General features: G+C 40.6%; 1 protein-coding gene across 2 annotated transcripts in view; it reads left to right on the top strand.

Annotated features, from left to right (window-relative positions):
* Positions 1-7: 7 nt before the first annotated feature.
* The window catches only part of adcy7 (adenylate cyclase 7), a 69,730-nt gene continuing 51,352 nt past the window's right edge, over positions 8-18,385 (top strand). For both annotated transcript variants that reach the window (XM_050059041.1, XM_050058968.1), the window contains exon 1: positions 8-1,905. The gene's annotated coding sequence lies outside the window, so the exon portion shown is untranslated. The remainder of the gene's footprint in view (positions 1,906-18,385) is intronic.

Below are 18,385 nucleotides of genomic sequence, written 5' to 3'. Positions count from 1 at the left end.
TTCTGTTGGTTTAATCTGTTTTGTTATGTCTAAACAGGTTATACAAAGATTTGTACAAAAAAACGCATAAGCAAAAAATGGCAAAAAAAAAAAAAAAAAAGTGAGAAGAAAATGTTTCATATGACCTTTTTACAAGATATACCGATTGAAGACATGTAAACGTGCACATCTTGTGCCCTAAGCTTTTTTGGCCGAAGCCAAGATCCGGTTTGGGTCCCATTGCCAACATCCATCATCAGCATCTACTTTTACTCCTGGTTGCTCTCTGTGAGTGTGCTACAGTGTTAACATTTAGCCTTTAGTGAGCTGACGCTCACGCACAGCCCTATAGATGACTGGGGGGAGCCTGATCTCTCACCCAGCTCGATAGCACAGCCACACCAGTGTAGAGGCTTTAAGACTACAGGTTTAAATAATTAGGGGTGATAGTGGTTTTATTGAGAAATCCTACACTTGAAAAAGCAAACGTGTTAACAATACAACTGTGGGTGATAATCTGTTCGTTTGGTAATTTACCCACTGCAAAAAATCATTTGTATTTGTTAAATGTATTTATTTTTTTATTAATTATATGAACATAGTATGGATAAATGTATTATTAACATTAGAGCCCATATCTTTGAGTCCTATATTTGAAGTAGGATAAGTTGTGGGGAGGGTGGGGTGGGAAGAGTCGATGGTCAGGTACAGTAAAATTACCACCTTTATTATTTCATTGGAATGTTTTTTTTTTTTTCAGTGACAGTTGAGTGACCAAGTTCCTTTGAAAAATCTTTGAGAGACCATTTTACAAGTCCTACGGTAGGAATTTTGTTTTATTATGTGGCTGGTCTACTTACTTTAAAAGGGAGCTGATTTTTATTTTATTTTATAAACTTATAGCAACAAATACTTCAGTATGTCCCACCCCCTTCTGTCATTGCAGTACAACAACTAACCTGTAGATGGAGTCATCGCTCTTAGTCTGAATCCACAGAGTTTGGGGCTTGTATACTGCATTTGGATGGTTTATCTGCGTTATTTTTTTTTGTGTTTGACTGATAATACTCTTATATTTCAACTGATTGAGCAGCTGCACATAGAAAACCTGTCGAGCTGAGTGCTTGCTGGAGGGAGTTACACACCAAAGCACACCACAATCCTAATGTCTCTGTCCCAAATAACCACCCCACTGTAAAACAAAAACAAGTAACCAGCAATAAAATCCACCTTCCATGATATATTATTACTCCACAGAATGTCATGCTCACCGCTGAGCACGTTGAATCCTCTGTGTTAAGACAATTGAAGCACATTTGATAAGTCCATGCACTAACTTACAGCCAGTTATATTTGGTGTTCAAAGTACGGTTTCTATCCCCACTCCTCCTCCTCATCCTCACCCCTGTGTGCTACAGTTGCGGTTTAAATGCAGTATGTAAGCGCTGGTTTTGTGGCAGACGGACAGGGAGAGAGGTGAATAAAGTTAGCCGTGCCATCTGAATGTCCACTGACCATCTCTCCTCACTGCAGGAAGGCTTCAAACCCAACTGTACTCATCTGAAACATTGTTTCTCTGCAGCTATTCCAATTCATGCAATAAAAACAGTACCATTAAAACCCACGCGTGTTCAGACACGTTCTTGCTTTGCCTTTGAGTCTCACTATTGTCTCTCTGCTTATGTGTTAATGCTGCAATGTAAAGGCCATGTTGTGAAACCTAACTTGATATGGAAAGTAGTGTTAGGGTGAAATAAAAAAAAAAAAAAAAAAAGCGTGTGTGAGAGCGTTGGTCGGCGCGTGAGGGATGGAGGAGGGGCGTCCTCGCTCGGAGCAGCGCGCGGGGACCACAACACGCGCTCCCAGCCTGCACCTACCGGTCATCACTGTAGATTTTGTCAACGGGACGTTACTTAAACCAGCCAGGTAAGGCATTAAAGCTTAATTTAATAGAAAATAATGGCTCCTGGTTGACGCTCACAACCTTAAACCCAGGTGGCAGTTTTCTCACCGCTCAAGGAAAGGTTAATTGTTGCTTCGCTGAAACAAAACTAGTCAAAAGACGGGTTTCTTACCCCCAAAGTTTTCACCTCCTGTCAGAAAATGTCGACATGGCTCGAAGGTTATACAAAGGGGAGCGTTTTGTTGGAGTTTGGGGTGAAACACGTCGAGCATTAGGTGTTTTTCGTGCCGGGTTTTCACCTGGCTTCTCTTGTCGTCCATAGTCTTCATGTGTGGTGCATTTCGGGTTAACGAGACTTGAGCTACCCAACGGGACTAACGTACCCACTTTGGCTCATTGTCATTGACGTCACAACCTCTGAGTTAATGAACGGTATCTGCTATCTTACTGTAAATTTTAGGAGCTTTTCTGTGATATTGCCGCTTGATAAATGGCTCAACTGTGAGCAGTTATGATAGACAGGTATCCAAAATGAGCTGAGCAGTACATTTTCTGTGCACCCCCTTCTAATGGTCTTGTCTTAACTCACCGGTTTGTCAGTCCCTATCTGACATTATACTATAAATTTATCACAAATGTATGTCTGATTGTTAAAAGATTATCCCTGGTTGATCGGAATATGTGTGTGACAGTGCTGGTGTTCATCCAAATGAGTTTTAAAATCTTCCTAAACACTGTCATCTTTCATTTTTTGTTGCCTTCTACACTGACATTGCTGTGAGATCTCTTCAACTCAACCAGTCATCTTTTGTTGTCTTATTTCGGTGACTTGGTGTTCTTCCAACAAAGCCAGACCCCAAAATATCGTCAGGGCAGGAAATGTTTGTTTTTTACAAGTATGCAGAAGTGCTGCTGTGCTGTCTGAGATGCTAACTTGAAAGAGTTTATCTCTTCATATCTCTTCCTGGAACATTATGCTCATGGGCTTAACAGGACTAGCGCCTCTGCCTCAGTGCCTGCACCCTCTCATTTCAGAGTCACCAGTGATGTTGGTCTCTTGTAAAAACTACCACATAAAACAAGACATTTTGAACAATAGAGACGACATAGGGCTGTAAAAGTTTTCTGTTTTACTGCAGCTGGTACATCGCTGGTCTTGCATTTCTTCACAGACTGCTTTAATGTTAAACAGGTGGAGTTAAAGCAATCATACACAGTAATGCTAGCCTTACTGTGCCGTTCCCCAATAAAACAGAGTTGAATTGAATTTTGTGAAGAGTTCACAGCACTGGATAATTAATCTGGATAATTCAGAGACCTCACTCTCAATAGTTTTCATTGGAACTACTGTCTATTGAAGAAATAGTCCTGAATTTGTTGCTTTACTGTTTGTTATTTATGTCAGTATACCACAATGGCTTTTGAGAGTTGAAAGTAAATACATTATGGGCTTATTTTGTTGTGGAGATGAGAGAAACTCTTTCTAAATGGACAACACTTGAGGTCAGTGTCAACCTCACATTGTCATCCAATGTTTTTATTAACCCAGCAGTGTCCAGCATTTTTGATGCCTGTAATGTTGCAGGCTGGTTGATTTTACCAATGTGAATGTAGAAATTCAACCAACATACATAATGTTTGGAGCAAGGATTATAATGGCTACATTTTGCTAAGCAACCATACATTGACTGTGTTTACATGCAAACAAATCATACCAAAATTGTTAATGGATTATGAAGATTTCTGTTGAACGACTACTCAATTACTCAACTAATTGTTGTAGCTAATGTATTACAAATAATCTGGGGGATTATATGTGTCCTAAATGTGATTGCTAGTCAACGTGGGTTGTTTAAACACCAGCCATAATTCTTCTATACAGTTCATTGGCTGTAACTTTTCTAAAACAAGTTGTAAAGTGGACTTGTCTTGATATCATCATGTAGTTTAAACACTGGATAAAAGGAAGTCTTGTGGTTTCTATTAGTGGCAACAAGAGATTGCGTAGCTGTGCAAATGTCTTGTGAAAACATCATATGGCACTGTGTTTCTTCATTAGGAAAGTCACTTCTGCTGATTAAAACTGTTTGCTCAAGCTTAATAGCCATTGCTGTTTGCACTGTGGACTAAATCCTTGTTTTATGTTTGCGAAGAATAGAGGAATGGAAATGTATTAAACCCTGGAATTAAATGACAAATGTTTTTCTGCCACATAGATACATTGAGACTCATGAATATGTCCATAGTGTCACCATCTGCATAAGGACGACAGCTATGATGTGTGTGTGGGGTGGTTATCATTTGGATGATTACGTCACTAATCCCTTTGTCTGTTCAGCCTTAGCAAATGGAGGTAGCTTATGGGGTCACCAATAGCTGATTTTCTGTAATGAGGACAGAGCTTCATCACTTTCATTATCTAGCCAGCAGAAAATGTGAAAGTCATACATGGAGTATGATATAACTGGTTGGTCACAAATGTCTCTGAGGTAAAAAAGAAATGCTGAAAGAAATGTACAGGGTTAAAAATCAAGTGAGAGGGCAACCAGGGCATTGATTTTGAGTTATGGAGCTTGTTTGTTTGAATATAATTGGTAGGCCTATATAAGAATACACAGCGGCACTACAGTGGCTGGGGTTAAATTCTTTGTCATGGATCAGCGGATCAATGCACTGCTGCAGTGCCTAGGTCCTTCCAAAGCAAAGCTGTCATCTAGTCTGTGACACATACAGTACATTGGCATTTGCCATTGGTGTGCAATTATCCATTGTGATGCTGCGATGTATCGCATTCTGAAAGGATGGGAAGTTTGTTGTTATTGTGCATGTTATTAGATTAATTCACAGTTTGATGGATCTGGACAGGGATTGTCTGTTGAGTGCTGTGCAGCATAGACATGCGCACACACACACAAACAAAAAACCCCGGAACAGATCTGTACTGTTTAGAGTGACGCCAGACTCTGCTATCCTCATCGTTGTTTTGTGACGAGTCTCTTAATAACCAGTGGTCGAGTTGTTTTGTGTTTCTTTTTCCTCTGTCATGCAGCCTCAGCTGACCAGATGGACAGCATAAAGCAGTGGTTCACAAAGTGAGGGATTAATACTTCCAAGGGTCTGTCAGTAAGGGTTGTCCAAAATGGAGTGTTTATATTTAGAAGATCTGTTCCCATCTTCTCCTTAGTAAATCAGTGATGCATTTAGAGTCCCTGGGACAAAATGTATCATCACATTTAGGCTTTTGTGGACTAATGTGCATTGATTTAGGCATCGTTATCATCAGCCCATGCCCTTTGGTGCACTGTTAATTTGAAGAGGCTTTGGCCATGGTTCCTGATGTGCCTTTCTCATCTGTACCAGTGAAAAAGGAAGAAGTGTTTGGTCTGTTCAGTTTGACTCACTAATTTTCTTACCATTATACCAAACAAACCTATTAGTGGTCAGATTTGTTATTTTTGTACATCAGCACTGGTGCTAAAGAGAATACTGCTGACATGTGCTGCTCACCTAAACACACGCATACACAAATCCGCAAACAGACATGCATCTAGTACATACATAGACTCGGTCTGTGCTTGACAGTGACAGTGACCTTGACAGGAAATATGGGGAACCTCTACAGGAAATGTGTATGTGACTTCTTGCAGGGTTTCTTTAGAAGTAGGGTTGACACTGTCTGTCAGGCAGACAAATATGCTCTCTTCTTGGACTGCTTTCAGTATGTTTCATGCTCTGTAGTTAACATTATGCTCTGTTGTGTTTCAGAGGTTAGAATAATATTTTCTGTTATGATTAGAGTTTTCATAAAGAACTATAAGTATCAGGCAAAATCTGATTTGTGCAGTAATACTGCAGTAAACCTCGCCCACCTCCCAAACAGCATCATTTTCTAAGAATTACTTTGAGATAAAGATAATCACACATGCACTTGAAGAAGAGCATGTGTCAGTAGAGAAATGCCATTCAGCTTTGTCTTCTCTGGAACACACTCACTGGCACACAGAGGCAGGATTGCTCACATAATAGTCATTTTCTGTTGTCATTAGACCCCACTATGTTTTCCAAATGCTTCCAGCCACTCATAAAGCTGATAATTTCACCCATTTCTCCCCTCTCTCTCTCTCTCTCTCTCTCTCTCTCTCTCTCTCTCTCCCCCATTGTCTCTCTCTTTGTCTCTCATCTTTCATCCTGACTTTCTCTCATCCACTTTCCAGCAGGCTCTCTGCTCTCTCTCCTCCTCGGGCTTGAAATGAGAAAGGCTCCTCTTGGCGGACAGTGTGCTAATCCCTGAACACTCACTGGGGACTAATCGGACTCATTAAGTCAGACTCTGGTGCTTCCAGCCAGAGATCAGCACTAATCCTTCTTCAGCACAGCTTTTGCCATGCATGTTATAAATGCCCATTCTCTTTTATTCGCTGCCTTTTCAGTGCAAGTTAAGAAAGACATCAAACTTACAAACTCTGTACTACCTGTACAGAGGGATTTTGCAGTGCCACAGCTAAGTTGTTTAAGAAGACACAGAGGTCCACTTTTAGCTTCAAACATCACCTCAGAATTATTTCTGACACAGTGTATTCATAACGCACTTTTGACAACATGTGTCACATCAGTTTTTTTTGGCAAGGATTATACAGGTATAAAACAGGGCATAAACATTTGTCATTAGATCATCCGTCAGTGATTCATTTCCACCAAAATGTCTGGATTGTTTTTTTCACTGCTTAAGCTTGTTTGATCTATTTAAAGCAAGCCTAACCTCATGTCAATACCCAGTGGTCTAAGCGTATGAGGCAGGGGTGTGTAGGGTGGAGATGACCTTTACGTGGGTGATGCCGCTCTCTCCATCTCTCACTCCCAGGATTTCCCCCATATTGTGCTGTGAAATTGTAGGAAGCTTCCTCACTGTAGAAAAATAAGGAATACGAGCAGGACGCCACTGGGTGCGGGTTCCCTAAAGTCACTCAAAGTTCAAAGGTTTCTGTCATTGACGTCATCAAATCTGCGGGAGACTCAATCTCACTGTTTTAAGTGTGCAATAAATCTGCGAGTAGACTTTTTTCTTTATCTTAGATGCTTATTTTTCTTACTTTAACTCTTGACAGATGGAAGACAAGATTTGTTTTCAGTTTGTAGCCATGTAAATTAATTCTGCTAAAATCACCAACTTAAACTTGATAAAATCAACTGACTATGTGGAAACACTTGGCATTAACACGTTCCCCACAGTCAGCCCCAGCCCATAACCTTGCAAACTAGATGGCTAAATAACAGGTTCTCACTGTCTGATGATCCTCCCTTTTTTAAAAGCCATGTCACAGTAACAAGGAATCTCTAAATTAAAAACAAATGTATAGCACAAAACAATTGATTGCATGGGTATTTTTCTCTGCGTATAACACACAAATAATCACTTTTGCAGCTAATTATTTTTCAGATTTTCACAATACATTAAAAGGAGATTGCCTGTTATAAATTCAGGTGTGACAAGTGGTTCATAATATACACCTGTGCCTGCAGGGTTCAAAACCTGGTTAATAATTTTCCATTTAACATTGTAAATCTATTACATAATTTCCAAAAAGCACCAATTAGCCAAAGTATACACAACATTTTCAGGAACTGAATATCCCTAGGGGCAGTGTAGTGACTCAGTGGTTGGCAGTCTTCATTCCTGTGTGGAGTTTGGATCTTCTCCCTGTGTCTGGGGTTTCTTCGAGTGCAAACATGCTGGTTGGGTCAAACGGAAACTCTGAATTGCCCCTAGGTGTGAATGGGAGTGTACAGTATTTGTCTGTATGTGTTAGCCCTGTGACAAGGAGGTGACTTGTCAAGGGCATACCCTGCCTCTTGTCCAGTCCGTTCTTGGAGATGCCTGAAACCTGAAATCTTATGACTTGTAACAACAAAATAGGTTAAGTTTTTTTTCTTAAGTTTCAATTTTTTTCTATAGCCAGCAGTGGAGAGATGACTGTAAATTACGGGAAAGAAAGATGGGAAATAATATGCAAAATAAAGGTCCCTGGCCAGACACAATTGGGGACACTGTGGTTTAGAGGCACCTTAACCCTTAGACCACCTGAGCTCTGTGAAAAGACTGTGAACACTGCTTTTAAAGTGTTACTGGTTCCTAAAACACTCTTTTAAAATTTTATGCTATGTTTTCATGCACACCCTGGGTATACATGCCTGCTGCCACAAAAATGGCACCATATTTGCCTGCTGCATTGTGCGTGGTGCTCATGGCTCTGCATTGTAGCATGCGCTTTTATCATAGAAAAAGTAATGGATGTAGCTACATTGACACCACCCGTGACTGCTGTTTTGAAGCCTCGAGTTTGGCATTTCATCCATGGCCATCTTATTGTTTTTGGTGCCAGAGATGACCAAATTTGGATGAGAGGGTAGAGCTGTGGATAAGTGTGTGTAGATCTGACCCATAGACTGTAGCAATGCGTCACAGACAGACTGTCACGCAAGCAGCCCGCCCTTAAATATGCATAATATTAAGCCTTAATAAAATGTAGACAGGTGAATTGTATAAAAATTCTCCCCACATACAGTTGTAATGGATGTTGAAATTAGCTGAAGAACCCAAAACTATTTTTTGTCCCAGACTGTAAGCACGTTTATTTTTGCTTTAAAGCAGGGCTTTTTAACACTGGGGTCTGTGGGGATTAACCCGCTTCTGGAGCCAGCCTCAAGTGGCCATTTGAGGAACTGCATTTTTTTGGCACTTCCTTGTCAGCTTAATTTTTCAGCCTTGGAGATTGCTGTTTGGCTTTGATTAACAAAACTGGACTCCAATCAAATATTCTGTTAGTCCATGTGAGATCTGACCAGCATTGAAAAGATCTGCAAGATCATCTTTACATGAACATTTATATATCGTAATGCAAGCGCACAATTATTAAGCTACACCAGTTGCTGTGGTTTGCAAATGTTTGTTTCTATGGCGAATCAAATATTATGGCAATTATCTTCATATGCAGCATCCCCATATACACCTTACAACACATTTTAATTGAACTCACTGTCGTGTGTTCAAATGCCATTGTTATATTCTTATGAGTGAGCAGATCTGGAGAAATGTTTGTATATGGATCTATAGTGAAATGTGTTTTTTCCAAGTGTTCTCTAAAAATTAAAAAAAACACAAAAAAAACAGGATGGGAAGCACAGTCTGAGACTATGTGAAATCAATTATCTCTAATGAACGTGTCTGTTTCTTATCTTTTTAAGTTGATAGCACTATGATAGCACTATAGCACCCTGTGTACTCATAGTTGGGATATTAATTATGTATTGTGTTTTCATCCTATATTCTATCGACACCACCTAACCTGTAAATTTCAGTCACTGTTGTTCAAGACTGCTAATGCATCTTGCTCAGGAAAGCTCTTGAGGGGCCATAAAAGGCCGTGCCCTCTTTTACTTCTGCTGTATGTAGAGGATCAGTGCCGCTGAGATGGGATGCTGTGGAGTGCCATTAGAGAAATGCCTCTTCACCCTATTGTCTGTTAAATTGTTCCATTTCCTGGGCACCTTCCCCGCCCACGGCCCCTTTGTGAAAACACTAATTACAATCTGCCTTTAGCAGTTTGGTGAGAAAATGAATTCCAATGTAAGCACACACTCTAAATGCTTTATTTATTTATAAAAAGATACAATAGATCATACATTCAGACCCCTAAATCTTGTATAATATGCCTATGATGCACTGAGATGAGATAAAGTGTTGGCTGTAAAATGCTTTGAGCCACATGGATATATATGAAATAACCTTGTGTGGCTTGCTTGTAGTTCGAATGCTGTGTCGAATGTTGAAATACCCTGCAGCCAGTGTGAGCCGATGCATGCCTCCTGTGAATGTTGGTTTGAGTGTGGATGGTGCTGATGTGTGGGTGTCTCGCTCTCCCTCTCTCTTTTTCCCCATTTCAATTTCAGTGTTTTTTGTGCTTGCTGTGGTTCAAGGACATTATGTAATGCTTTTGAGAGCACCCCATCTGGAGAAGTGCCATTGAGACGCGGAGTTTGCAGAACTCACTTTAGAACTGAAAAACAGCTTACCTGTGAAAGACATTAGTAACTGAGGACACTAAATGAAAAGAGGAATTTGCAGTACAGCAGGTAAACAGCTCTCAGCCATGAAGGACCATTTTGACGCTTTTTTGATGGATTTTTGGTGAGTGTTAATTTTTGAAGACTTAGAACTCAGTATTACTTGACTTTGACAGTAAATCAAAACTCAGTCTAAAACATCAGCTTCTTATTTAGACCTTAATGATGTATGTAACTAGTTGGTACACAGACGTCTACACTTGGTAGATGCTGTTTTGTGTCTGTACTGTATCAGCATGTGCATTTGCTCTTGCACAAATGTGTTGTGTTTGCATGTCACAGGGAGGCTTGCGGCACTTTGCTGCTTCAACAAGTCACCCATTGTGCCCGGCTGGTTAATGAGTGATTAGCCAGGATTGGCTCTCTGGTAGATGATCAAATGAATACAGTGGAGACCCTAAGATAAAAGGGGGATGAGCAACTGGCTTAGCGGCTGGATAGCAATATGGCTGAAGAGTTCAAACTGCACCAGACAGATGCACACAGGGATGCCCCAAGCTGATTGTAGGGAGCGATAACAGGGTCAATTCCAGCATAATTTAATGACTAGGTATCGGCTAAAAATAAAGCAGATAGAAATCTGATCCTGTCTTTACTGAACTTAACTGGGTTTTATCAACCCCAGTCTGCTAGTGTTGCAGTGCCACTGTCCTTAATGACAGCTGGGTTTGTGAGATGGTGTGGCAGCCTTTTCCATTTAAGGTCTATCAGTTGTTGTAGAGAGGGCCACAACCATGGCTTGGTTAGCAGCGATATTTTAGTTCATGGGGAGTGCTCCAAATATCCCTGCCAAAGGGCTGGAATCAATACCTGTGCCAAATGTATTTTAAAGGATTTTAAATCTTTTAAAACCTCTGTACTAAACCCTTCGGGTGCAGACAGGACAAAAACATATGGCTATGTGGACACAGGTAATGCCAGCATCTGAAGCATTCTCATCTTATCCTGAAAAGAGTTTTGCAGATTTATATTTCAGATGGAGCCTGTGAAGTATTTTAAACTCTTGTTAGCCTGTACCTGATGCATATTGATGAGGAATGAACCAGACCAATTGGCAACTACCAAGACTCTTCTGATATTTTTGACCCCAGCTCCTTTTGTAATTACAAATTAAGGCCAAGGAAGGAGATTTGTCTGCATGGATTGTGTCATATAGAATTGACACTACACCTTGTCTCAGTGGGTCAGATTCCAAACATTTTTCCATCCAGCTGTTCTATGGGGCCTCAAAGCAGGGTGGGATATATTTTTTGACAGAACCTCTAGCCTGTGGTCATCAAAAAGAGTTGACACACAGTTGAACACAATTAAATTTCAGAAATCATGTCCATTCTTGCTCAGTAACACGTTGAGACCTTAGAACAAATTGCAAATAGTTTCCTAAACAGCTGTGAGTGTGCCTTTTATCCATGGCCTCCTGGATTTACCAAAGTTATTTAAGATATTTTGTCTCTCGTCAGTTTGCTATAAAGCATCACAGAGAGGTTAAACAAGAACAGTTTACCGGAATTAGTATTGCACCATTTATACTGCATCCACCATATGGAGAAAAACACATGAATTTATGACAGTATCATCCTGATTAATGAGAATTTGGTACTGTGGTAGTGGTGAAATATAGTAGAGATGTCTTCAGGAGGATCTGAAACAGTGTCATGTCATCAACCTCAGACACTACAGTTCTGTGTAGTCCTCTTGTTTTTTTAGAACTAGCATTCATGTGTAGACCTACCCACACTGATTACAGAGAGATAACGGTGGTGTGAGCTGTATTTGCTTGTTGAATGGTCATAATTTTATTAAACAAAATTATAACAAAATTAATCACTTCCTCATTTTTTCTCCTGAGGCACCCTTTTTGACCTTGCTATGGCAACAACTGCCTTTAAAAGATAAGGTTTCTGTTGCTGTGTCACCCAGTACACACACATACACACTCAGTGCGTCCTTTGTGAGGCTGTCACACGGGCCACTGCTGTCACCTTTTGGATGCAGTGGTCCAGTGAAGCAGCCCAAAGCTTTAGGCTCAGATGTCTCATAGTCAAAAGGATGCTATGCCACTAATTAATAATAGTTAGCTAACCAATCCTGTGATGTTATTCTGTCTTCCAGTCGATACAAACATTATACAAAAATTTTGCTCAGCAGAAATTGTGTTTTGAGGCTACATCCCCCTCATTTGTCGGTGTATGAGAAGAGGATTTCACTTTTACAGTGTTTAGTGGACACATACTGCTCATTACAAGAGCAGAAACCATGTCCCCATGAATCAATAATAAATATTTGGTTCTTATCTGTATCTGTGCTTGTCTATCCTAGATCACTGTTTGTCCTGACATAACTTAAAATCAGTGGCTGCTTTCATAACAGCATCCATCTGTGACTAATTGTGCAGTGGCTGTAGGTTCCCTTTTTATGAAGCTGTCCTTGCTGCGTTGTTAGGGAAATGAGTCACTAAGGAAGTGAGATGGTGTGCGGTCGACTGTATGTCACAAGGTACGGTTGGCCTTCACTAAAGAGAGCTCTTGGAGCATTGAAAACCTGAGAGCTTGTTTGACGTTGGAGCTCAGTAGAGATGCATTCAGATTTAGAGAAATTAGGAGAGAAACGGAGAGAGGAAAGCAGAAAGGTGAAGAGTGCAAAGAGAGTGGGAGGAATACAATTGTAGAACTTGTGGGAAATGTGTTTTTCTTTGTGCTGTCAGTTCATGTACAATAGTCTGAAACTTCCTGTCTTAAAACATGATGCAATCTGCTTTAGATTGTGTTACACCTGTGTAACACATTTGCAGAGGCTGCTCAGACATGCTACATTTCACAGTGTAAGTTTTTTTAGGTGACATTAATCCAGAACACATCTATAGTGAAAACCGGTGACTCTGCACTTTGTGGCAAATGTAATGTAGTTCAATGATTGCTAACAGCTGACAGTATATTGCACACAAAGCTCTCTGTGTTCCTCTCCTGTGTGTGTGTGTGTGTGTGTGTGTGTGTGTGTGTGTGTGTGTGTGTGTGTGTGTGTGTGTGCGCGCGCGCGTGTGTGTGCGTGTGCGTGCATGTGTGTGTTTATGTCTCAATATAAGGTGGGCAGTCAAGATTATGTTGATATTGGTTGTTTGTCTCCCAAGCTGACTGTTTAGGGCACAAAGCTTTTTCCTCAAGCAAAAATCTTTGGTAAAGGCAGGGAGACAGCCATCAGTTGGCTGTCAGTCAGGACAAAAGCTTACAGTTATGCCTTGTCTTTGGATTTCTTTGTTGCTTAATTTGACTGACATTGTATCTGGTGATGGTTTTACTTTTTTCAGCAATAGCTTTTTAACAGTTGTAAAAACATTTTTATACATGAGGAGGTGGATAGAAACGTTTACTAAATCAAATACAATATACAACAAATTTTTGTATAAATTAAAGGATAAGTCTGTTGTTCCGTCTTATCAACAAGAATTAAACCGATAATGTATTGATTAAACAAATATTGTCTGTGTCCAAAGTCTGGTGTAGCTCAATCCTGGCTGTAATAGACCTCCGTTGTTGTCTAAAAAATGTTAAAAGCACTACAGTGAGCCACATGCTTGCACTGTGTGACATTTTCCTTTATTACAATAAACATATGCGCTGTAGTTTATCAATCCCACGTACGCTGTTAAGGCACTGTAAATACTCACTAGTGTTCCTAATCCCCCGCTAACAACAGTCCCAAGATGCACTGTTTACTGCTACTTGAGTAACATTTGCTAACAACCGCACTGTCCAGCTGTTTAAGGAAATTATTTAGCAAGTTTTGAAAGTGAAAGAATAGGTTTGGGAGCTGTTTCTTAACATTGATTTCTTCAGAAGGAACCAGTGGGCTTTGGCTGAGAGCCTCAGACAGGCTGGGAAAGTCAGACTGAAAACAGACTAACACATTTTTAGTTTTGGTATCATCATTGGATTTGCACAAAAGACCAAGATGCTGCATCTAAACACCTTGTAAGTACTGACATGTGATGCCCAGTTCAAGCTTTAGTTTGAATCAGCACGGTTATCTCCTTGTTTACAAGCTACATATGAAAACTAGTCATTTGTGAGCTCTGTTGGAGCATAAAGTAACTATTCATTGGTCCTGTTAAATATGCAGATGAAATCAGTCTTTTTTAGTTGTGGTTGGAGTCATACCCTCAACAAATAGGATGACTTCTTCACACCTGGATGACTTTGTCTATATGCAGCACAGAGCGAGACTGTGAGTCATTTGGGAGGGGCTGTAGTGAGAATTCAGTCACCTCAAGCCAGTTCCTTTGAGAAATCAAGTGGGAGTAACCTCGCCTTCACCCAACTTAGCCAAAAACTCTTCTTCCCACTCAGCCGCAGAAATCCCAGGAAGGGTGCTGCTGCCTGCAGACATTCCTAACTTTGTGGCTGTTTGACAGCGATGCTTTCGTACGCATTCCTTGGCTCACAGTTGCAAAACATCAGGGATGGTTTTTAAAAAACGTGTAACTCCAGCCGTGCCCCGTACTGTAAGGCTGCCACGAACAAGGCCTCCATTGAGAGTCACTAAGAGTAGCGTGCTTTTGGCCACCTGGAGGTGGAGGCTAAACTAACACAAGTTGGTCAGCTGTATTGAAAGGCAGTGCAGGAACATAAAGAGTGCTAATGAAGACACTCAGTAAAGAGACAAGGATGCTATTAGTTAAATCCTCAGGCTCCATCCACTCCAGTCATCCATAGCTCCCAGGAGGCATTTGAGGTAATGAGATCCCTCTGTGCTCCTTCTGCGTCACTCCCACCGTCTGACCTCTCTCCTGCTGCACAGTTGTAATTGAAGGCTTAGCAGAATTTGCCGTTCCATGCAATGCTTATAGCACATACAGTCAGCATTTCTTCTCCCTGTCACACTGTTATTTTTCTCAGCGCAGCTATTCATGCATTTCCCCACATTTACATGATGGAGTCACTCAATCGACTTTGTGGTAGGGCAGCTGGGTTTTAAATGTTAAGTGACAGTCAAACTGTTTGAAGCTTATAGCGTAGCTATATGGGGAAAAGTGCCCTATCTATTTGACCTGTCGAATTTAAAGTCATTCAGCATCCATAGCTCAGTAGACCCGCTCCTGCACTGAAGCTTGTGCCTTGATCAAGAGCAGTGACAGGAAGTCAATATTATGCATACTGCTGTCTTAGGACGCAGGAGAAAACCCATACAAACATTGTGATGCAGCACTGCTAATCAATGAGTCACTGTACCACCAATCAAAGTTTTATACTGATGGTCTCTGAGAAACGCTGCTAGGGCACTTAGGGTTTAAGTGCTCGGCTCAAGGTCAACTTATCAGTATTTTTTTAAAAGGGTGGGAGAGTGTCGCTGAACGTCTTGTCACCTCACCCCTTTGTAATATCACCTTTGGCTGCCATCAAGACCTGTGCCCTAGCGCAAGCATGTTGTTGGCTCTGGCTGGATAGTGTAGTGTATGTTAGTGTGTGTGAGGGTGTGTGGACTGGGTGTGTTCGACAACACTTAGTGGTCCTCTATGTTTGAGCCAGAGCCAGGCAGCTGTCAGCCTTTGCAGACAAGCTGACTCCTCCCTGCCTGCACACCCATTGCCATCCAGAGTCTGCCCTTAAGAAGTAGATACTGAAAGTGTATCTAACCACTACTGGCATGTTCTCATATCCTTTTAAGTGTGATTTGTTTCTGTGTTGAAACATAGGTATAGGACGCTATTTTGGTGTTCAGCCAATTTCAGTTTTTTGGACCTCTTAAGAGTGTTTATGCAAATGCAGGGCAGTTGAACTGGATTTCTTGGGTGTCCATGTTGATGTGCCCACCTCTTGTATAATTCTCAAAGCTCATAGCACCATTGCAGACAGCACTGTGTAATTAGTTAAAATTTTGTGTATGTATGTTTTGTTTGTATGCAGCATTACAGATTACCATAGTCTGGCAAGTGCATAAATGTTTGCAAAAAGGATTTTTGCCCTTCTCCCGGATTCAGATGAAAGCGCCATATAATTCTATGTGGATTAGACCAGTTACAGACACAGAGGTTCATAATACTCCCTCTAGACCCCCCCTCTACACACAGATGCTTTGACTAACAATGTGCTAGAGCATCCTTCCTGGCTTTCCACCCACAAGCACTGCATGAACAATTGGTGTACAGTGTTAAAAGCAGTTTCAAGGAGTCCTCTTGCCTGTAAGTGTGCTGCCTCGGTAAAGGGTTACATACCGCTATCAACTTAAATCAAGTTGTGCACTGAAAAATGAAATTTTGCAGCTTTGCAAATGTCTGTGACAGCTGGAGCAAAGAAAATAAGAAGTGGAAAACAGTGACACACACAAGGAAGGAGCAAGTTCAGAAAGGCCGATGGTGACCACAGAATCCAAGAGCAAGTTTATTTATGTCACAGGTCTATAAAAGGGTCAATAAACTGCCACAGAATACAAGCTAAAGGTATCGCAACCTAAAGTTAAGGATAAAAAAATCAGATTTGTTGATTTTGACATGAAGTTAATCCAACCACAACAAACTTGAAAATTTTTTGGACATATTTCTGCAAATGTAATGCACAGTTTCTCTTTGTGTGCTTAAAATAATAAATTGGGGGAAATACATCAGTGAATGGGGAATTTGCAGGTTTTTGCATTAAAACTCTCTTTGGCAAAAATCATAGACTGCAAATGTTTCTTGTCGCCAGCTAAGAGTCTGTGTATTTTTGCTTTAGAAAGATTTTTCCCACCCGTGTCTGCACAACGCTTTCAGTGCTGAAGTATTCTTTGTTTCGTATGCGCTGCACCTAATCAAAGTCTTGGTCTGCAGTCTGAAGGCCATTACAAATCTTTATATTTCTTTACACAGTTTGTAATTGATTTTGAAGTATATTTAATTGATTGTCTTTCTGTTATCTAACCATTTTTTCATCTTCAATTTCCCCACCGACACTTGCCTGGAACATTAGCATCCAGTAAATGTTTGGCTACTAAACAACACCAAAACATAATAGATCCACTGCCATGCTGTACGTTTGACAGACATTTGGCACTATTTTCATGCAAATATGAAATATTGTTCTTATTAATCAAACCAAATTTGTATTGTGGAAAAGCTTATAGTTTGCATCCATAGTTTTTATGATGTTTGTTATCTAAGCTTTCAATCCAGTGACAAGTTATAGATGCCGTCATATGTCCACTATCATATTGAAATGTTCATATCCTCACTCTTCATTTTAGCAATATAACTGCGACTGAATGTGTAGGTCCCATAACGTCCTGTAATATCAATGTATTTTATTTAGAGTGAAGTAGTGAAACTTAAATCAAGTAAACATCATAACACTTTAGTGGTTGTTATAATATATGTCCCATAACTCTTAGGGTCACATGCTAAGTCATATTTATAGTAGGCAGTTTTTTATCCCATACAAATGTTCTTTAAGTATACTGAATTTAATGTACATGCACCGTGTCTCTTACCATCCCCTGCGCTCGGCAGTAACGTGTGCCCAGTGCAGGAGAAGGAGAATATGCTGCTCAAATGAAAACCTTTGTATTTATTGAAGTCCACCTAATGTAATGTGGTAATTTGAGCACTGTAAATTTTCAATTAAAAATCAAACAAGGATCTCAAATATTAATCTTTCTCTAAATGCTCAGGTGATGTCAATGGAATGCCATGCTTTTGCTAAAAGGTGACAGATATGGCCTTGTGAGAGGCAGGCATTAAAACCCTGTTTTAAAACCCAAGCCAATTTTGATTTACGTAATGTTTATTCACTCTGTCTGCAATACTTCTGTTGGAGACCTTGAAGACTGCAGGAAGAGAGGAGAGCATGATATGCAGCCTCGAGTTGGAATGCTATCATAACCACATCTTTGATACATCCTTACACAAGAATTAAGTGTTGCTGGAATGAAGTTACAGTCTGCCATAGACTCATCCCAGGAATTTAATCCCCTCAATCTAAAAGCTTTACTTTAATGTCATACTAATGCACCACTGTATTTAAACATCAGATTTGCGAGCATGACGATTGCTGTTTTGTGTTCAGGTAAACACTGTGTGAGGAATTGGTGGTCTTATCTGTCTCATGCTATGGACCCAAGTAGTATAGACTATATCTTCTAGGGTTGTGAACGATTAACCGATACGACCGGATATCCCGTTTGACAAGCGAGAGATACGGCTGCGTCGGTAGCAGCCTCCTCAATCGATACGAATCAGCCATGAATCCTTAGATGAATCGATCGATGAATCGCGAGACTAGCAATCGGTTGACTGGCTTTAACAGTTTGCATCTCTAAAACAATGCGAGAGCCGGCGGCATGCTCCATAGCAGGCATTACTGACAACGATAATGGATGTAAACATCAGCGCCAGCTTGACCGGTGGAGCTGAGGAAC

This window comes from Epinephelus moara, chromosome 1 (genome assembly GCF_006386435.1).
Source record: "Epinephelus moara isolate mb chromosome 1, YSFRI_EMoa_1.0, whole genome shotgun sequence".
Lineage (NCBI taxonomy): Eukaryota > Metazoa > Chordata > Actinopteri > Perciformes > Serranidae > Epinephelus > Epinephelus moara.
The sequence above is the reverse complement of the archived record's forward strand: the minus strand, read 5'-3'. Positions and strand labels throughout refer to the sequence as shown.